Source organism: Podarcis melisellensis (assembly GCF_964234715.1).
Source record: "Podarcis melisellensis genome assembly, chromosome: 2".
Classification (NCBI taxonomy): domain Eukaryota; kingdom Metazoa; phylum Chordata; class Lepidosauria; order Squamata; family Lacertidae; genus Podarcis; species Podarcis melisellensis.
The window spans coordinates 49,033,561-49,056,700 of NC_138529.1; the positions used below are offsets into that span (position 1 = coordinate 49,033,561).

Consider the following 23,140-nt stretch of genomic DNA (forward strand, 5'->3'; position numbering starts at 1 on the left):
GTATGAGTGATTATGATCTTAAGTCCTAGGGTGGTAGTTTTTCTGATTAAATAGTAGGGGATATAAAAAAAGGTGATTTGGTATATGTTGTACTGGGAAAACTGAACCAAAACTCAAAATACAAAAGTGAGTTCGCTTAGAGAAGGACCTCTCTCTCCCCAGCTACAGTCTTTGGTCACTGGCACATGTTTAATTTGTCCAGCTGGCCATTTGGAACCAGTAAAAGGTCTTTAACAAGCTCCTGTGAACAGTGAGAAGCATAGACAGGAATGTCAACTCAGGACAAAAAACTCCTCCTGCGTAATTCATTCCATCTCTGAAATAGTCTAACTTAGTGGCACCTCCAAGCTAGATGTGTAAAGTTATGGCAGACTGGGGGGGAGGGGGGTGTGGGGAGAGAGAAGGAAAAGGTGTAAGAGATAATTGCTCATCTCTTAGAGATACGCACATCAACCCAGCCAAGGTGTTAAGCACACAGCTTCAGATTTCCTTGCTGGATCAAGAACTTCACAAACAGAATGAATCAAGATACACATCTGTACTGCAATGCTTATAAGATGTAAGAAATCCATTATGGGTTCCCCATTTGTATTACAGTGCAGGTGGAAGCATGTCTTTCATCTGTACTTCAATGTGGATGGGAATGTACATCTCCAGCTACTTTCTCAGTGAATGTGTACATGATTGCACAGGAGTGCATCTTAACTAGGGATATGGTCTATATTGTGGTTTCTAACTCTGAGTTTTCCGTCAGCCAAATTAATGATTTCCCAGGCATGGTACAAGAAAAGGGGATGTTCAGAGTATTGTGAGAAGTTTCCTCTTATTATATATCAGGCAATAAACCAACCCTGGGTGGGTGGCGCTGTGGTCTAAACCACAGAGCCTAGGGCTTGCCAATGAGAAGGTCGGTGGTTCGAATCCCCGTGACGGGGTGAGCTCCCGTTGTTCGGTCCCAGCTCCTGCCCACCTAGCAGTTCGAAAGCACGTCAAAGTGCAAGTAAATAGGTGGCAGGAAGGTAAACGACGTTTCCGTGTATTGCTCTGGTTCGCCAGAAGCAGCTTAGTCATACTGGCCACATGACCCAGAAGCTGTCTGTGGACAAAGCCGGCTCCCTTGGCTTATAGCGCGAGATGAGCGTGCAACTCCAGAGTCGTCCGCAACTGGACCTAACAGTCAGGGGTACCTTTACCTTTAGGCACACAGGGGTCTCCACTAAGTTTCTTGTGCTCCATTTGTCATCCCCCACTGCCAAAGAGAGCAGAGTCTTTTGCACCAAATTCATATGTACAGCAGTTTGCATCTTCCTCCAAAGCAACTTCAGAACCCTGATCAAAACTTGGCTGACCTCTTCCTTCCCCTCTGGAATATTGGGTTAAAACAGGCTAAAACAGGGAACACTGCTGAGAATCAGCAGCTGCCTCTGCGCATTTCAGCTGCAAAACTCTGGGTGGGAAGAGGCTTTGCTGAATGTTTAGAGCAAACACTTCTTTGCTCTTGGCATGGAATCCCATTGAGACAGGGCCAAGGAGGATGGGAACTCCAGGCAAACTGCCTCGTAGTGCCAACACTTCCAGCACATTGGTTCAGTTTAGGACACCTGCTACACCACAGGCCAGAGGGAGGCTGCATTCTAATTGGCTGGTTGTGCATAGCGTTGCTACTATCCCATGGTGACATCTTTGCTCTGAATGCTCTCACCTCGTGACTTCTGACGCCAGTCAACTGGTGTGCCAGAGATACACATAGACAACTCCTCTTCCTCTGACCTCATGGAACAAATGAAAAGGAGAACTGAGAGCGGGGAAGAAGAAGCAGCAAGAATGAAGTAAAGGACAACCTATTGGGGGGGCATGCAAAGAAATACCTGAAAGCACAAAACAACCCAGCAATATTTTTCCTACTGATCTGTTGAGAGAGATTTAAGAGCTGAACTCTCCCACTGAATTCAGTGGGAGTTAAAAGCCACTTTATGATGGCTGGATCACTCCCGTAATTGTGCAACAACCAAGCTTCAACAATTCTGGAAATCATCAAACAGGTCCTGGTTACTGTTTATGTTTTTAAGAACACATTTTTTAAGGTATTAAATGAATGAGCAGTGAAACCATCAGCAAAATCTGCTTTCTTGGGCATATGGGTGGATTTCCCCATTACAATATGTGACAGAAAAGCACAGGTGTGTTTGTTTGTGTGTGTAAGAGAGAGACAGAGAGTGAGTGAGCAAGCATGTGTATTATGCTTCTACTTTCTGCCATGTGTTGTCTTTGCTGGAAATGGAACTCACACAAAGCTTGCTACACTTTACCGGGTAGAGATGCACAAGCTCCAGATTCCCACAAGAGAGAAGCAGCAGCGCCAATCAGTCAGGTATCTGCTTTTATGTCATATAGCATATTGTGTGAAAAAAAGTTTAACATTCCACACGGATTAAAAAAGGAAGGAGAAAAGTTAAAATAATCACAGTGCAAAACAGGAAGCCTACATTTCCTAGTGGAAGGGTGCTTATGGGAAAGAATTGCTTCAGAGATGATGCAAAGACAACACAGGCCCCTGGGGAGCTTAAGCTTCCTAATTATTTGTTTTGATTTTACATCACATATCTGCAAGAGATTAGTTCTTGTATTAATTCATTGTAGTAATAATTACAGGCCTCGGTCTGCATGCATCAAAATAAGTGAGTCGCTCACAGACTACATCCATCCACAGCTGCTAGCTATGTTTTCTGGGGGGGGGGGGGACTCCTTTGCCTTTAACACCTGCACAACAAGTGCAAATTCAGCATGCAAAGCTGCACAGAAATACAGTAAGGCGGGGGGGATCTTCACCTGTCTGGCTTCTGCGAGCACACTTCATTTACCAACTACATAGCCTTAAGAAAGTTGATGATGAAATGTAGTTTTTCATCTACCAGCACCAATAAGTGAGGTGCCCGGGACCTTTAAAACAACGCAGGACTACTATACTGCTGGGCCCATCCCTTCAGTAAATATGGCTCTATCAACAGCCCTCATCTCCAAAGGAATACCTGCTTTTATAACACTCTTGAATTCTTAAGGCATTTTACACCCAGGAAGCAATAACAGAGCATAACCCTGAAAAGAAAGCTCACTCGCCCAGTATGCATGTCACTGCAAGCCACAGTTAATGGTTTACCATAGGGGTGAGGAACCTCAGGCCTGGGGGCTAAATGAAGCCCTTCAGGCATCTCCATCTATCCCTTCCAACTCTCTCCAGTCCCCCCACCCCAAGTGTTTCTTTCTGGCTGGAATGTGTCCTTGAACTCTGGCAATGCCTCTTGCTTTTCTAGGCAGAGAACAGAGGTGTGTGGAGAAATTAGTATACTGTAAAAGGTAAAATGTACACTCATTGCTCTGCCTGCTTTTGCTCTGGCCCCACTGACCCCTGGCACACGGCCCCCAGAAGATTACCCAGAAGGATACGTGGCCCTTTGGCTAAAAGCATGAATGCAGAGATCACTCATTTCATTCCTCTCCTAGTGAGAGTGGCAAATCATGACCCTTGGCTTACTGCTACATCTGAACTGGGGATCATGGTTGGTTTCACTCAAACTACAATGAGGAAGCCAAGAACAAACCTTGGCTTCATATCGTAGCTTATCTGGAGTGACGCAAACTGCAATACCCAGCTTGGATGTAGCGTCAAGTCAGGAATCGTGGCCTTCCCTCTGTCTCGGTAAGTGGCAGTGACTTGGCACATTCAGAAGGTGGGAGAACAGTGCAGCCCCACTGGTTGCTAATGGCTCATGGTAAACCATTAACTCTGATTTGTTGTGATGTGCAGATTCAGTCAGTGTGCCTGAATTCACCACAAGGCACCCCTGAACTCCCCACCGGCTTGCAGTCTGGGGTTTTCATAGAAGCATAGAATCATGCTTCTATGGAAGGAATCCTAAGGATCATGTAGTCCAACTCCCTGCCATGCAGGAATATGCAGCTGCTCCATACAGGGATTGAACCTGCAACCTTGGCGGTATCAGCACCCACACTCTTAACCAGCAGCGTTTGCTTGTTCCCTTTCTTTGTAATGCAATGAAGCGGGTGGTATTATTTAAAAGACTGATCTTCAAAATATTAATCACTTAGCACATTTTAATCAACCACTTGCTTTAGTGAAAGGAGTGGAAAGGCATAGAAACGAAAGAATTATTTCCACACTTCCATTTTTTTTAAAAAAATCTGCAGATGGGTGAATGCTAATCACCTTAGGTTATCATCAGTCATATTAGGTACCTTGGTATGCCTGTGACAAAATGGGTAATTCTGTACAGGAAATAAAGCCAAGGGAGTTAAGGAGAGGAAAACAGAGGAATACTAATCCAGAATAAAAGATACTCATGAAATCAGCACAAGACTGAATATAGAGGGTGGGGAGGGCATCCCTGTAGCTGGACACATGGCCAGCACTTCTTACAAACCCTGAGCACCAGAGGGGGAATACAGGGTTAGACATTGGGATTGGGGAGGGGACCTTTTACCTCTTACAGTTGGTAGCAGACCACTGAGCTTTGAAAGCATCATATATGCCAGCCAACATTGGCAGGGAGACAAGAGGCTAAAATAAGTGCTGGCAAGAGGAGTCCCTGGATCTTCAGCAACTCAGGATTCTGAAAGCACAGGGAAGGAGAGGAGGGCAGAGGAACAACCTTTTGGCTCTCATGAATGACAATGAAAATATGTGGTGCTGCCAGCACCACCTCAGCTGCCCCATCTCCATAGGGAAGGATCTCATTGTGATGTGTGCAGGATCTTGCTCCCGACTGCAACAAATACTCCAGAGGCCCTCCCTTTTCCAAGCAGCAGCAGCAGAAACACACAATATTCACCCGACTCTGAAGGCTGGTTTGGAAGAAGGCTCCCAAGTATAAATAATACTTTGCAGAGCTGGCAAATTCAGACTACAGTGGAAACCAGGCTGTAATCAGCAGAACAGCTGTGGATCCTTCACATCTCGTCTGGCACCTTCCCTCCTTCCTCACAGCAAAGAAACAGCCACGCATGCTCCAAAAACTCTCCCACGGTTGCAAATAAACATCCTGGGACACTCAGGGATCCAGATGTCTTGAGAGGGAAGGCGGCAGTGCAGGGCCTGGGGAGAGCAAACGGAGCAGGTGGGAAGCGTGTGTTTGTTTACTTGTATGCAAAAGCACCACACTCCCACTGCGATTCTGCAGTTATAACCATCCTGTGACCTGATCCACACTAACGACTGACCTCTGCAGAGTCACTCATTTGATGCTAATTATTCTATGGGTAAACAGGCAGCGATTCCAAATATGGCGCAGGGGGTTTGGGCACACGTTCTCCCGCCCTGAAAGCAAACGCCCAAGAACTCAACAAATGTGCATCAAAAACCATTTCTCCCACATATTTGTGTTCACACTAGAGGGTGCAGTATGGGGTGTGATGGAATTTGGGCCTCACCAAGAGGGGTCTCAGTTCTGCCCGAAACAGAGCCTGACCTTCTTTTATTTCAGATGTTGACATTTCAAGGCTGAAATATGAAGACAAGTTATTTTCCTCCTCAGCTGAAATGAAACCCCCTTAGAGACCCCGTTATACAGAACTGCTTGAGCTCAAATTGACCCCTTTGCAGTGACTTAAGCAGCCTTTTACCCTGGAGTTCATGCTGGTTTCACACTACCAGTTTGTTTCAGGCATAGGTCAACTCAGGGGGAGGAGGTGGTGCTTTGGAAAGGTTCTCTCTAGGCTACAGACTTCCTGCTGGGCAACACACTTCTGCACTGCTTGGGGCTCATATCGTGGCTCCATTAGGCAGCAACATGTCTACTTCCATGCCACTTGTAACCTGTTATCCAGGCTGAATAATAATAATATATTTTTAAAATCTCTATCTTTTGAAAAGCAACAAAATATTTTTTGGAGTGGGGCAGGGAATCAACATTACATCATCTATTTTAAAACAAAATGACCTGAGTCTGAATGAGATACAGTCTAACATGTTGAAGCCCACATTTGCAAGTTTCTCAAAACTGAAACATGACTATCAAACAAAATGAGTTAAAGGCCCAGATTACATCACTCGTCTTCTGAGACATTATGAAAGATACAATAATGTTGAAATCCTGAACACCCTGACCTAGAGAGTAAGTTCCGATGCAATTTGCTTCTGAATAGTAATGAAAAGAATTGCACAATAAGATTTGCATTGTGTTTATTGTTTGTGAGCTGGCCTCAGAGGTGCCAGGATCTGAATGCCATCCTATCACCAGGATCATGGGAACCAGTTTGGCACAATGGTTCAGATCCCCACCCAGCCATGGACTTATGCAGTAGGTGATCTTGGGTCAGTCTGCCTAACCTGCCTCACAGAGTTGTTGTGAGGATTATGCTGCCTTGGTCTCCTGAAGGAAAAGGTAGGATATAAATGCAACAGATAAAAAAGAAATCATTAAGCCTAGATCGCTTACCTTATATGCCTAGCTTAAGCCCTCCAACTACCTGAGTTATGCAATGTGCTCAAGTTCTCAAATGATGCATGAATATTTATGACTCTATTAACCAAACAGCACAGACATCTACTTTCCATCTTATGGAGAAACTTCTTTTCTTTTTTCTCGGCCAATCCCTGGCACCTCCAGTTAAAAGGATCAGGCAGCAGATGGGAAGAGCCAATGCCACTCAGAGCAGGCCAGGTTGGGGAACCAGCCCTCCAAATGTGTTCAGCCTCCAGCTGCAATCAGCCCCAGCCAGTGCGTCAAATGGGATGATAGCAGCTGTAGTCCAGCCACATCTGCAAGGCCACACGCTTCCCACCCTTTCCTAGATAAGGAAATTGTCTGACTTGGTATCAGGCAGCTTCCTACATTCCTAAGGCCAGAAGAAATATGTGTGTTGGGGAAATGTAACTGGAGTATATGGAGCAGTCAGTCTCTGAAGCTGGAGCCTTCTGCCTGAACATTTCCTCAAAGTTATGGTTGCATCTGCACTCTCTGCCCAAACACAGCAAGACGAGAAAAGGAAGAAGAAGAGGAGTTTGGATTTGATATCCCACCTTTCACTCCCTTTAAGGAGTCTCAAAGCGGCTAACATCCTCCTTTCCCTTCCTCCCCCACAACAAACACTCTGTGAGGTGAGTGGGGCTGAGCTGAGAGACTTCAAAGAAGTGTGATTGGCCCAAGGTCACCCTTGGGAAGGAAAAGTTTGGAGGCATGGTATCTTATTATTGACATAGAAAACCTAGCACTGATTCTACTGTCCAGGTTGTGCAGATTCTAGGATGCCAGCAACACAACAGATAATTGTGGATTGCAGTGCAGACCTTGAAGCTTGGAGGCACAATGGATGTGCAATGAATGGTAGCACAACATAAGCCACATAGATTGGTCATGTATCTCTGTCCAGATAAAATTATATGGTGTTGTACTTTTGGTCTCTCATAAGCATGGCCATTCCAAACACAAGAAACACCCCTGGCCCTCCTTATTCTCAGGGAAAGGGGCCATAACTCGGTGGTAGAAGCCATAGGTTCATTTCTTGGCATCTCCAGGTACAGCTGGGAAAGACCTATGTCTGGAATGCTGAAAAGTGACTGCCGGTCAGTCTAGAGTAAATAATATTGCGATTATTGTGAGCCGCTTTGCGCTCAACAATTGCTGGAAAAGTGGTACACAAAACATCGTATCAAATCAAGTATCAAATAATACAGACTCAGTATAAGGCAGCTTCCTATATTCTTAGATTTCTTAACCGGCTGCTTGATTTTCCAGTAACTGCTGGATTGTGCATAAAATTCTAAACACAGATTTGCCAAAGAAGAATACCTCAGCCCTTATTCCTAGTCTATGCTGATATCACATGAACCATTGGGTCATTTCCCCAGTTTGTGACCCTATAAAAAGACGATCTCCTGGCCCAATCTCAGTTGTCCCAGTGCAAATTAGTTAATGGCTGTGAGCGGGGATTTGCTACTGTAAAAACACTTCCACTTTGTGAAGCTGAGACGCCAATGAAGCAGCCAGTTGGCATTCATCTTCAAGTGCTGGCAAAGGCAAGCTTATATCAATAAAAAAGGAATCCTCTCTCTTCCTTGCTGGTCTCCATCCATACCCCAAGAGACCTGCACAACTACACTATTGATAAACATTTGTCAGGGGCCATTTCCTCTCCTACTTGATTTTATTTCTGTTTGAACTGGATGGGATAGCCTTAGATTCAGGCTCTGGAAAGAAGGAATGGGTGCCAGGGCACAGAGCAGTCAGGACAACCAAAGAAGGAAAGGAGCAGGACAGAGGAGATTATTGGGCTTCCTAAGGCAAGCAGCCCATACTGTAAAAGGAAAGGGAAACAAGACTGAACGGCTCAGCTCTGGCTGTGTTAAAATGGCTGTGAATCTGCAAGCAGGGAATGAGAGACAGAAAGAGAGAGAGGAGGGCAAAGGGAGACCAAACATTTTGGACAGGTCCTGGGACAACCAGAGGGGCCATTTGTAAGGATGAATAAATAGTTACTAGGACCACCCCTCATCCCAACCACTCTTTGAAGAGAACCTGTGAGTTCTAATTTATCTACAAAACAAGGAAGACTCAAGGAACGGTCCCAGACAACATTCAAAATCTCTGCATCATTCAACACTTGGAGCAGTCTCCAAGGAATCATCACTGCCCACCTGACAGATTCAGACTGGGAGCAGGGCCCAGGGCCATGCATGAAAAAGAGGAAACTGAGTATTTGTGCCATAGGATGCAAATGGGGAAGAAGTGAGGATACTTGATCCACCCAGTGCTCCAAAAGGAGAGAGTTGGCAGGCTGAGGGAAGGGAGGCAAAGGCCAACTACTCTTGCAAAATCAGTGCATACACTCAAATCAGCGCCACACTGACTTAACTTCAGATGTATATGGGATAAGCAAAAGCATAATCTTTCATTCACTGTTTTCAAATTCTCAGCAACTCTTACTGAGTGCCAAGATGTCAGTCATGGGAGGAACAGCAACCAGTACAAGGAAGATAGTCTCCCTATATGCAAATCTTTCACCTTTAGTCTGCATTAACCTGCCTTTCAAATTCTGCAATGGCTTTTGAGTTCCTGCTTGATTCTACAGAGCTAAGAGCAGCAGGTTCGAGGTGAAAGTTCAGGAGTTTTGCATTGTTATGCACAGTGGTAATATTTTACTAGGTTGTAACACGGCAGCAAATGGCCTCACGTGATTAGCTTGTTCAGTGCCTGTCTGACCTTGTCCCTGCCCGCCCTCACTCATTCATATATACACACCCAAACTTCCAAACATTTCCAGTGAGAAGGAAATGGGAAAGGAGAGGAAACTGGTAGAACTACTTTTTACTAAGCCATAGCTCCAGAGAGACTTCATTTTGTTCACTGCCTGCTCTGTCTGCCCTGCTACCATCAAGCAGAAGATAAATCTCCTACAGTTACGCTGGAAAAGATTTATACAATGCAACAAATGAGTGAGTTGCAAAAGCTCAAATTAAAATCTCAGCAATTCCACCTGCTCCTTGTATATTAAAGATCTGCGATATACATGACAAGTACTATTCAAATTGCCAGTTTTTCCATAGAATACTTCCTGTGCCTTTTAGCAGCTGTATGACAGGCAGGAGCTACACAGGTGAAGGTTTTCTCACTGTTGTGCAGAAACTACCAGTTGGATTTCTGCATGACATGCAACTGGTCAGGAAAAAACATAGCAATCGAGCGCCAAACAAGAACAATCCCTCAGACCCATTCAACTTTTTTATTAGCCAGAGAAGGTGGCATCCCATCCAACATATAATTAGGTAGGGCCATGCTTCATTTAACACGAAGCCCATAATCTCTAGCTCAGTCTAATATCCTGTCTTCCACTATGCTACAGCTGGCCAATGGTCAGGCAAATCAACATCAGAGATAACAAGGGTTCTAGATTTGATGTCAAATCCAAGATCAGTTAGAGCTATGGGCTAAAATGGGGCATGTGGAACAAACAATAAACACCATCTTAACCAACAGATGTAAAGGAAACTATACAATAACTGTCTTCCACTGCTACCAATGGAAAGGTTGGGTACAAAGGGTTAAAATGCCACTGTGTAGACCTGGCTGAAAGGTGTGAAAATATTACCATCTTAACTAGTGGAAATGTTGCTAGGAAAATTATGAGATCTCAGGACAAGTTTAAATGACAGAAAGAATGGAGGAGCATATGTCTGGAATGATTGATATCCAACAGGTCCTGTCACAATGCAATAGGGATGAGACATGTTGCCTGTTCCTGTGCAAGGTGACTCAGAATTAAGTCCCACTAAGTTGAATGAGACTGCTTCCTGAGTAAGTACAGACAGGATTGCAGCATGACCATGCAGTCTTTACCCACCAATAACAACATAAGCTTGCCACAGATTTAAATAGGGTTATGATTACTGTGCTGGTGAGCTGATGGGCTATTTAGTTCTGTACATCAATCATTTCCAGCAGAAGCATATTTCATTTGCACCAAACCTGGTATGATGGCCAGATGCCATCAGGCAAAGCCTTGTTCCTGTGCCTCTTAATAGCACCCCCACATCCAGAAATGTTTGGCTGCTGAAATTTCCAGCACCTCCTAGACCATGGATGCATGACCCTCCAGTTTTGTTGAACTTCAGCTGCCATCATGCCTGGAATTTGGCCAGGATGCCTGGGGGTGATGGGAGTTGGGAGTCCAGCAACATCTGGAAGGCACCACTTTGTCACCCCTGTTCTAAGGAGAACATCTTCCTTCAAACACAACTCCAACTCTGAACCATGCTCATCAAAAGGGAATAGCAATGGGTGCTTAAGAAGAGCAAACTTGTCTTCAGACCATTAGCTCTGTTTTCATGAAGCATGTTCATTTCATCACTAAACCTCACACCAGGACTGTACGTAAGGGTTCCACCAACAATCACGCTTTATTCCATAGACCTGCGAGAATCACCCATGCCCTTCCCTCCCTGTTGCACTGCTGAATAATAGAAGGAGAATGAGAAAGAAAGCAGGTGGCACCAATTACAATGTCAGATTGAAGATGGAATTGGAACCGATTCCCAAAACTGTCCATTAAATCATGCTGCTAACTCTTACTGGCAACGTCCAAGAACGTTACTACGCACAGAAACGGAGAAATGTGCATACACGCTGCTGCATGCAAATCTGTGGGCACACGTCTTTCTACAGGAAAAATGTTCATTAGCACACCCTTAAATTCAAACATATACACTTTTGCATAAATACAAATACTTCCACATACATATTTTGCAGGTAGCTTTGCTAAAATGAGACATGGTGTGCCTGATGTTTTAAAGGTGTAAAGGTGGTGTGCTTACATTCTCAGCTTGCAGGTATCATAGTACAATGTTTCCAAGTGGCAGATCTCATGCTCACATATAACATGCACTTCCTTCCCTAAGGAAATTATTCATTTACACCTTTAGTTATACTTTTCCTCTCAACCTTTTTCTATAAAGCATGGTGGCTTTTCTCATATTTACTATAACAAAGGCATTTGTGTGTTTCAAAATTGGGAAATTCTTCCTCTGGAACATCTAGTGGCATCATGACCAGACAGAACTCCTATACTTTCAGCATTGCAATCCTTACATGGGAAGAAATCTCACTGAAATTGGTAGAACTCGCTTCTGGCTAAATGGGTTTAGGACTGTGCTGTGTGTGGAAGGAAAACACAGCTTTGTCAGATGCTGCTTGTCAGGTTGGGGGGGGGGACATTTCTCTCTCTGGTGCTGAATTCCATTGGAAGGTAATCTGTCAAGGCCACGTGTCAGAGATGGGCAGGACACCACCACCCCTCTCCTTCTCTCTGTTGCCTATGTTTCCACCCATCTGCCCCACTTTGCCAGTCCCATGAAATTAGGCCAAGGGCTACAGCCTGCCCAACCCTGTTGGGCATAGTGAGGCTCAAGATTAATCAACACTTGGTGGAGAAAAAGAGAAGCAGAAGAGCTGCACCTCAATAGCAGAGCATCTGCTTTGCCTGCAAGACGTTTCTGGCTCAATCCTTAGCATCTCCAGGTATAGCTGGGAGGGCCCCTTGTCTCAAATCCTGGAGAGCTGCTACCAGCCAGTGTAGGCAGTGGTACGCTAGATGCACCAATGCCCTGACTCGGAATAAGGCAGAGGCCAGTGGAGGTGAGTAGGATGGAAGTAGGAAAGTAAACAGAAGATGATGAAAAAGGGATGCCCTTTGATACTTACTGAAGCCAGGAAAGAGAAGGAAAAGGGGCCCTTCAGACTGTACTTCTACAGGCATCCCAGGAAAACTAGTACTTCTCATAAAGTGAGTTGAAGAAAATACCCCAGTTAGTGGAATTACAAGTAGATGAGAAGCTGTGAGTTGGCAGGTTGTGTGCCTATTCCTCTTCCAAAAGCAGAGAGCAGTCGCCACCAGAAGCTCAGGTTTTGTGTGCTTGAGCTGAGGATTGTAACACCGATGTAACTTTGCTTATGCACATGTTGCAGTGCCATTCCACACTTTTAAAGTTTAGACGCTAAATCAAAAACTGTTATACATACAGACAACCAAACAAACCTGCCAAGTGATTAAAGAGGAATTTACCAGGCTTCATGCAGGGGGTGGATGTGCACTAAAACTATTGTCTAAACTGGCTCCTGGAGCTGCGTTGGTAATCCCCAAATGAGCACAAACCAGAATGTGGAAGAATCGTCTTCATATGTACCACAAAGAGGTAAAAAGACACAGTGACGAACCAAGTATACTCAGTTTACTGCAAATCTTACCATTCCAAAGAATTCTTAGGAATGAGAAGTGTTTGCACTGCATGCTTGCAGAAAAAGAAGAGTTTTATAAACATGAGACTGAACTGCCTCTTTAATTACAGTTGAAAACAATAAAGTACACAATAATGCAGAAGACACCAGAATCTACCATATCTTTCCTTCTTTAAGAAAAAATTGTCACAGCAAGCTAAAAATTAACCAGGATGGAGGGAGGTTAGTTCATGATTTGGGGAAAAAACACTGAGATTCTCCACATTGATCCCAGAATTGGGTTGCTCCTTCGACTGAACCTGCAGATGCCCTCAAGTCAAAAGGTGCACCGTTTTGCTTTCAGGTGTCCTGAAATTAAAGGACTTGAAGGGTCAGGGAAGTTCAAGTCTCGCGAAGACACTAACACAAAGCTCCAAAATTCATATCCTATCTCAGTTATGCAGATCCATCTTCCTACCAGTTCAGAGACTGCTCCTGGCACAGAGTTTTAAAAATGCCAACCTGTTTTCCTCAGAGATGTTCAGAGGAAAATAATAATAAAAGTCTCTGGTGCAGTCTGGTAAAGATGGCACCCCAGGGGGGAAAGAAGGATAAAACAAAGTCATGTGATTAATTGCTTTCAGGAAAGCCACCATGGAAAACACAATTTTGCTTCCACTTTGATAAAGAGGTCTTTAAAAGCATTTGCTTCCCACGCTTAAACGGAGAAGTTGGCAAGCCACTGAAGTGAACATTGTCTGGCAAGTGGGATGGAAGGCAAGAAAGACCTCACTTCTGCAAATTCCAGAGACTTTAGGAGAGTTGCTTGAGATTTACTCTCCACCATAACTACAAAACTGGGCACTCTGAAGATAAAAATGAGGGGCAGTGTTTAAATTGCTACACTACCTGTCTGCATCTTAAGAGAGGGTATTGAAATTCCCAGTACAAGAGCAGCAGACACTGTGGCAAAGAAAACAAGCATTATGCAGGTTGCCCTATGCGACAGAGGGCAACTTGATGCATCATCACATCTGAACTGTGTATTTCCTACATTTACTCCACCATGCAGTAGAGTGTAGCAGCTTTCAATCTGGTTCCTACTGTAATCGTCCCCAGAGGAATGGTATGCTTCCTTGGGCTTCCTTGTATAGGTGGCAATGTCTTCAGCGAAGAAGATGAAATGCTGCTAAACTGTCACTGAACAGTAGTGTATTTTCCCTGCCACTTTGTCACAAGGTAAAGTTGACACCTCAAAGCACTGACAAGGTTGGGAGCAAAAAGCCAACTATGAACCTTAGCATTGGAACTGACAGAACTTTCTTTTCTTTTTTCTTTTGGTGTAAAGGCATTTCCCAACTTATAAACATCTGCTCCTCCTGTCTCAAAACAAAACCCAGATCAGCTTCTCACAGAAATGAGCAGGGGCCTTATTATTTTTAGATTACTAGTGCGTCTTGCATGGGAGCTGCACCACGAGACTGCAGCCATACTGGTTACCATGACAACATCATCACTTCTTCATAAGACGACGACAGAGGATTGTCAAGGAAAGTAAGCAAAAGGAGCAGGGATTGGAAAAGGAAGGTGCCTGGGAGTCACCTGAGCCTACATTGAGTTATCTACATACCAATCTATTTCAGATCAAACTGCCTGCACTGGAAACAGTTGAGAATTTTTTTTTAAGTCCTCATGGAGGAGGAACTTGAAGCTCAGCTGGGCTGTGAAAGTCTCATCCCTGCTAGTTTTCCTGTCAGGACTCAGATTCTACCTGCAGATATGCCATCCTCAGTATTCAACTGGGCTAAATTAAGAGCCAAGGGCCTGAGAGGACTGTTGGGGCAGCCTCTTCTCTACCTTCCCTGAGGCTATGTAGGACCTTTGTGCCCTGAGGGAAAGCACAAGCAGCACAGCACAGGGAACCATCAGTCAGTGTATAACAGGCAAAATGTTTTAATGCAGCTACTGAGCTAAGTCTCAGCAGAGATCAGCCCCAGCTGGTGTATGCACAGTGAAAAGTGTTTCTTATAGCCCATACACTCTAGGAAATTCCCTCTAAAATAAGGCTGAGAAACCTGTGGTCCACCAGATGTTGTTGGACTCAACAGCCCCAGACAGCATGGTCAATAGTCAGAGATGTGGAGAGACGTTGTCCAACAACATCTGGAGGACCATAGGTTCTTGACCCCTGCCCTAAAGATACAGAATTCCCAGGTATTACTTCAGGACAGCAAACGCTTTTCCTTTCCAAAAGAAATTAAACCACCTGCTGTGTTTCATACAGGACCAAGGGTTTTGTTTGTTTTGCTTGTATTTTTCATGCAGTCCTTTCCCCCACAAACCAGAGACCTGCCCTCAGGAAAATGGCCACCACAGCTGCACCTTAATTCACCGCCATGAACATCATGGAACCAGCCGGATGAGTGATGCTGAGCCATTTGCTCTTCTACATGCTCTTTCCATTTGTGATTTCTCTGGCAGATGAACAAGCACCTCGGGACAAGGAAGACCACGTATTTTTTTACAGTCTGTAAATCACCCAGATGGTTTTTTGGCACCACACAGATAATGATGATACGCCAGTCCTAATGTCCACCTGCCTATCTGGAGTCTTAGAGAGGATAACAGAATCCTCAACATGAGGGTTAAATCAGGAATTGCTGTCTGTGTATTTTTACTGGCAGACAAAACAGGAAAATCAAACAACAGAATTAGCCCTGATGAAAGCAACCTGGAAGCAACCAAGGAGAAAGGCCGATGGGAAGGCACCATCAATAGAATCACAAACCCCTATCAAACAGACGTTTACATACATACTTGCTGAAGGACACGCACCAAACTGCATTGCTTTCTCCCCACAAGGCAGAACTTTAGAAAGTGGCACAGTCCCTCACCGACACATAATTTGCTGCACCCAGCTAAGCCATGATTTCACTTGGGCTTTCTCTCGAAGCCCATGCTCTTTATAATCCTCTGAAGAGCACAACTGGCACAACAAAATGATTCAACATAGTTATGCCTCTTTTCTGTATGGTCATGCCAGATCCCTGCACGATGAACTTCAATTGGTTCTTCTGCTGATTGGTTTCCCTCTCTAGTATGTGTGGTAACCTGCAGCCCTGCTTGTCCTGACCAGCTCTCAGTCTTGCAATTAGCCCCACTGACCTCTGAAATCCTCAGCCTCTCTAAGCAGCCATGCATTAAATCCCGGATCCAAGAGTGGAAATAGACTTCGTAAAAGGCTTATGGCCCTATTTATTGCATTGTACGCATGATGGGTTCTGATGGCATGGAATAATGCTGCAGAGGCTTACTTTCTCGGCCTCCATGACCAGACAGAGACCAGGTGGCTATAAGAAAAAAGTGGTACATTCCCAGCATTTATCTGTCACAGTCAACACCAGGTGCTAAAGAGAGAAAGAAAAAGATAGGAAAGCAGGATCTAAGAGTTCATGATTCCCAGAGTTTTTTGTTTTTTTACAACCCTGGGATCTTGATGCCAGGACTGAAGTCTGTCTAGACATACCACCCTCTTGCCTGGTAATCTTTCCCCTTAATTCCTGCTAGGTGAAGATACTCTCTAATTACTCATTGGGGAGGAGAATACACTCTGTACCTGTCCAGGACGGGGGCACTTCCATCTTTTCCCCCTTCATGTTGCAAGCCTGGTTCCTGGCATTAAAAACGGCTAAGTCTGGGACAAAGTAGAACCTGTAACTTCATGTTTTTTTAAAAATATGGAATACTTTAGATTGTTCACATGTGCTCACAAGAAAAAGGGGACAAAACCTCATTTGCGGGTGGACAGAGTGCTTGTACCACAGCAATTTTACTTTCAAGCTCTGGAATCATAAGGGTAATAAAGTTGTGGCAGTCTGTTCCTCAGTGCAGGACCACTGGGGGTAAGAAGAGCCTGGGGGAAAGCTAATACAAATGTCACTCACAAAAAAAGCAAGTATGCAAGCAAGCAAAAGAAAGAAGTACAACCTGCCTTCCCATAGGTTAACTCTCCTGATAGTTCTGAGCATTCATTGGCTTTGAGTGTGTACATATTTGCATGAAATCAGCTGCATACTCTGTAAACACATCGATGTAGTTCAATAGTACTGGTATGCGATGCTGCTGGGTATGAATAAATGGGAGAACTAGCAACTGAGAAATCTTAACATAAAGGCAGAACTTCATACGTCTGATGTAGCAATACTTTATTGGGGGGGTGGGGAAGAAAGAAGGAGGTAGTGTGTGTGTGTGTGTGTGTGTGTGAGAGAGAGAGAGAGAGAGAGAGAGAGAGAGAGAGAGAGAGAGAGAGAATGCTCCACAAGGGGCCAACAGAACATGCAGAATCAAAACTCTGAGCATATTTTCCTTTATTAACAGACTGATGCCTTTAAAAGGCAACAACGGGAAAACCACAGAGCTAAACAGTCAAGTAACCAAGGGATCCTCTGCATCCCTGTGGAAAATATAGAGCAAACCTTATCCTGTGCACGTTCCAGTCAGCCAGAGACCAAATCACAAGACCGATCAGCTCGCACTTCAAGCAGCTTGGCTGAATAACAGAGTCTAAATCAGGAAAGCCTCAGCCAGAGTATCTGAACCACAAAGGAGGGTATCTCTCTCTCTCTCTCTAAAAACACGCAGAGAGAGAGAGAGAGAGAGAGAGAGAGAGAGAGAGAGAGAGAGAGAGAGAGAGAGAGAGAGAATGAGAATGAATTGCTAGTTAGCAGGTTCTGGACAAAAACTGAGAGCACATGGGGCAAGTCAGAGTGAGTTTCACCCTGGTGCAGTGGGTTGTCTTATCATAGAGATCTGGTGCCTGCTTCAACTACTGCAGGAATAAATTGCACAGGAACACTCCATAAGGCCAAATCTGCCACACAATAAAATAAAGTCATACAGCGTGTTGTCGTCATCAACACAACAGATTACGAAAATGAGAAAAATGCCACATGCATCATGAATGTTGAATAACAGGTATTTTGCCAAAAAATAATAATTGCTGCTAGCCCCAAGGGAACAAAGGGAATAAACTGAATCACAGGAGGGGACACTCCTCCCTCCCTCCTCATCTGCTTTACTACCTTATATGTAGATCAGGAGGGGGGCAGAAGAGCAAAACGCTGGGTACTGCACAGGTAGGTTCTTGTTTCCCTCCTGCAAACATATATTCCACTCAATGATCTGTATCACAATCAATGTGCTCACTAAGGAAGGAATGGGGGCGGGGGTGGGAACGACTGCATTTTTCCAGCAACAAATATGGCACTTCTGGATACTGGGTAAATGCCATTTCTTCAAACAGAAATGCTATCTAAGAGAAAGACTACAGCTGAAACCACACAAGCGTTTTCAAATACTTTAATGATTATCACTCAGGAATCTTTCCCCATTTCATGAGTTATGCACTTCCTGCTTCAAGTGTCAACATACGCGCTTCAGTTACTGATGGAGAAGCCCCTCCACACATACCTTCTTAATCTGGATGTGGGCTTATACTGCCCTGTTGCAGACTTTGAGTGTATACATATTTGCGTGAAATCAGCTGCATGCTTTGCAAACACATCAATGTAGTTCAACAGTACTGGTATGTGATGCTGCTGGGTACAAATAACACGAGAATCAGTGTCACAACCAACCAGCAGAGGAACTCTCCATTCACTCACAGGTATGCCTTCCCTGGCACTTTGAGGGCCTTTTTCAGTTGCTGCTACCACTAAACTATTCAGCCAAACAGCTGAAGGACGTAACGGCCACAAGCAGCCTTGGGAAGCCATCCCTAACTAATGGAAATAGCACCCATTGGCTTGCCTTTCTATTGCAGGCTTTTAAAGGGCAAACTGCAGATTTCCCTCCCTCCCCTCCATTAAATGAGCTGGATGTATTCTTAATGTACTCGGTGTACCAAATATCAGGGCAGTGAAGGACACTCGCCTTGCCTTGTTTTCCTCCCATCCCCAAATGTCACACCTGCTGTGTACCCTGGAATTCATCATTCTGAGGTGTCACCACTACTCTTCCCTTTGCAACCCCTGGCTGAATACAGAACCTGCTCACAAGAAAGCAGGATGCTTTTAATCACATGGCAGAGTTGTGCAATGTGTATTATTTAACATGATTATTTTATGTTCACAAAAGCAACTGCTGCTTATGGGACTCCAAATACATGTAGATTTTCTGGGAGGATGGGGGATGCACAGAACTGCATTTCACCTTTCTAACAGTTTGTTTCATTATCATATTCCTTTCAGTCCTATCTCTGAATGCTAAACAGTGTAGGGTAAAAAGAATAAAGATAACAATTCCAGGTAAATCAAGGCCAAGGATTCTAAAGTGAAGGTGGATCGTAGTGCACTCTGGTAAACCAAAGTGCCTGAGACACTTGGACGAAAAAAGGAGATATGCCAACAAAATCCTGCAAAGGTGTTTTTTTTTTTTTTAATATAATATGTGCCTTTAAGGGTGAAAAACCAAAATGAGCATTGTTCAAATTAGGTGTGGTATAATATAAAAGCCAGATGGCAACTTTGCTTTTAAGGGCTGATTGAAGAAGAGTTTTGGATTGAAAGCCAAAACAACTGAAAGATGTTTCCTAGAGAAATCCAGACCATAAAAAGAAAAGAAAAAAGATGGTTCGAAGGGACTAGTGCAAAGACTATGAAGATCTGTGGCATAGGGAGAAGGCTGGCTATACTTGATTCAGGGGTCACCTAATGGACCTCCAAGTGAGAGAATACAAATATCACTGACATCAACCCATATACTGTGAACCTGTGCTGCAAATATAGGGTAACTACATGCTACCTAGATAAATTAATAATATTGCAGTCAGCTTGCCCTTTGGTGGCACACCAAGTTAATAATGGAGGTGGAAATCTAATCCAGTTCTCCTCCAAGTCTAATGGTCTTGAATCCAGTTCCTCGGTTTGGTGAGCAGTCTCTCTCTCTCTCTCTCTCTCTCTCTCTCTCTCTCTCTCTCTCTCTCTCTCTCTGTGTGTGTGTGTGTGTGTGTGTGTGTTTGTGTCCAACAAATAGCCAATATACTGCAACATAACACTGATGGAGCTACAATAGCTGAATCCAGGTACAAATGCCATAATCAGATTGAGAGTTAGTGACTGTGTACCTGACGCTGCAGTTAGCTTACTGGACAGCCTATGCCGTGTGCCCCTGCCTCTTGCTATGTGAGTAAACAGATCCTCTCAGGCACACACACCAATTTGTGGTAATGCAGAGCCCTCTGGCAACACTAAATTCAAACATGATATCACTAGTGAAATAAGTATATCCATAGCAGCTATTGGGAAGAGAGACGCCAACATCTCTAAAACCTTGTCCCGGAAGCAGGAGCAATGAACAGATGAAGATGCTTTCAGTTCAAGTCTCCAAACATACCTGAACGAGGAATGGACTGAAGGGGAAGGGGAACAGTAATGAATAATTTATTGTAATACATGCAGACAGAGGAGAAAGCTAAACCACAAGGAATCGGTCGGAATGTTTGATAAGCTTCCTTTTAGACCTTTCCGGGTGATAATCAAATTGCTTCAGGGCATTCCTATTCTTCTACAAGCATGGAAACAGTTTTCCTTATAAATAAAACAGTCTTATCCTCTGTTCTAATGCACTGATGGTGGTGGTGATAGTGGGGCTGTTGTCTCAACCACCCATAATAATTTAAACCATGGCTGCCACTAGGAAAGACTCCACTGCAAACAAACCGTTCATAACAGATAAACAACAGAATTCACTTCTCCAATATGTGGTGATTGCCACCTACTTAGATGGCTTTTTAAAGGGGGATTAGAAATTCATAGAGGGTGAGGTTTCTAATGGGGACTAGTCATGATGGAACAGATGGAACAGAAGCACCATATCTCTGAATACCCAAATTATTGGGGAGCTACATGGAGAGAAGGCTTTTGTACTCATGCCTTGCTTGTGGGCTTTTCAAAGGTTGACCACTAGGGAAGCAGGATGCTGGACTAGATAGGCCTTTGGTCTTATCCAGCAGGGCTTTTTTTTACATCCTTATAGATGAGCAGTTGGCTAGCTTTCAATGTGCATACCTGTCCCACCATCATTCCATCATATGCCCCAACATTAAATGAAATATAAATACAGCACATAATGAAATCAATATACTGCTAAGGTTTGCAAAAGGGGTGGGGCATAGGTGAATCAACACTAATGTCTCCTGCGTGTTATCACTAACTTAGATAAGTGGTGCCACTTCCTAGCATTTATACCACAAGAACTGCTAGCAGAGAAGAAATCCAATCAACTCACAGTCAACCATCCACTTCTACCTTGGTGGTTGCTGATTTATTCAGATTCTGAAATGGGACAAAGTCCATCCAAGCTAGCTTGGATGTTAGCCAAAAACCCTCATTCACACTCTTGTTTCACCAGCTTCTTCTTTGCTAAACCCACTTCAGAAATGGATTCTCCAGCCAGCGATCATCCCATCTCTAAGCCACACTTTGGGAGGGGAAAGGGGAGTGAAGTTGAAAAATAAGTGGTTTTCTTGCAGTTCCAGACACACCTGTAGGTTAGCTTTCTGAAACCTGATAGTCTTGTATTGACTTGGACGTGGCAATAATGTTCTTGCAGCCCCAAGATAGAACTCTTCAGATGTTGCTTTTTTGAGGACCAATACAGATACCTGCACCAGGCACTACATCATTCACCTGACTGGCCAGATTGTTTACTGCTGACTGAAAGTAAGAGATAGCTTAGAATAAGGGTAGGCTGACTTCATGACTGTTAGATCTATTTTGTTTTTAGTAGATCCAGAGTCACATGCAAAAGACATATAATTAGAAATAAAGAAGAGGGTGCCTCTAAGAACATTCAGAGTCCAGGAATCGGTTTTCAGTGCCAGAACTGACTAGGCACACAGCCCTTCCCCATACATGTCCCCCACCCTCACCCCACAGTTAGTTTTCTTCATTTGAGCAAGGGAATGTCATGTTGTAGTTGCTACTATGTTGGAAACTCTTGTCCTTCTGCTGCAAGTCTCCCAGTGATCTAACTTCTGCCCACCTGCAAACACTCAGAAACTTATCTACTGTATAAGAAAATACAAAGTTCATTTTCTGATTCTGACACCGAATCTCAGCCTGCTTGTATAGATGTCACAGCAGTTGAATGTGTGTTGGCACCAATTCTGCTGAGGAGAAAAGGAATCTCCATCACTGGAATGTTTTAAAACAAATAAGCTAGAGGGGCAGCTGCCAATCAGCTTTGTGTTTCTTAAAATATCTAGCATGTCCCTGTGGTTGGGGCAGTGGCAGCAGGGGGGAAGACAGGAAAGAAGTATGCATTCATTGATGGATTTCAGTCTCCATTAATCATTTACATTTACGGACTTGAGATGCTTCAGAGCTTATCACTGTGCCCAGGATATCATTTAGAGTCAAAAGCTAGGAGTGGTTTCACCAACCACTCCATCAGACAAGAAACCCTGCAGTCCATTCTTTGGGATTTGAATCTGTTGTCTGAAGCCATAGTTGGCAGAGTCTGTGGTGGCTCATTTTCTGTCAAGTGCAGGCAGTTGGGAACACCCTGCAACACCACCCCTGGGGTCTCTGTTACTTCACAGAGCAATTCCCATGTGCTGAGTTTGACAGGGAAGCTGCAAATGATTTCACACAAAATAGCCTACCGATCATCTCCACCTCCTTGCAATAACTGTGGTCAGTGAAGAATGGCAGTGCCGTGCGAAAGCCTTTGAGGACCAGGATAGTTAATCTGGCACTTTGTTATCTGACTATTAATATCTTAAATTAATTTCTTTCTTTCTTTTGTAAATGCTGGTGGTGGTGTACTGAGATTGGCAGCACAGGATTAAGCTGTGCATAAAGAAAAGGCGACACATTCCAACCAGTTCATGGAAAGACCTTCCACAGTTGTTCTCCTAGGGCATAATCCACCAGACAGTTCTCCTGCACAAGCCCCACTGAAATGAATAGGAGCCATGAAGGGGCACTGTAAGTGACTTTTGCCTAGGCAGGTGACTTCAGCCTTCCTATAGAAGTGATCATTTGCCCTTGGCAAGTCAGCTAATCAAGACCACAATGATTAACCAAAAGGAATCTGTCCTCATGCCTAGAGTACATTCACCTAGTAAGTTTCCAGGGTGGCTGAAGGTTCTATTTCCCTTTCCCTTTCACTGTGAATAGCTTGAATTCCAGAGAATCAACAGCTGCCACCCAGAAAAAGATAAAATTTGAAATTTAGCCTACTTGCAGCTGAAATCTCTCTTGATTAACAGAAAGGGACCCAGCTGAAGGCCAATTCATGGAATTTCTGGTGTTAACCACATTTAACTCCACATTTAAAAGCATAATCAAGAATATATGAAACGTCCGTATATTGTTAGTCCCAGTGGTCCATCCAGTCCAGTATCATCTACTGTT

General features: G+C 44.1%; 1 protein-coding gene across 1 annotated transcript in view; it reads right to left on the reverse strand.

Moving 5' to 3' along the window:
• The window catches only part of PPARGC1B (PPARG coactivator 1 beta), a 101,718-nt gene that overhangs the window by 68,815 nt on the left and 9,763 nt on the right, over positions 1-23,140 (reverse strand). The window lies entirely within an intron of this gene.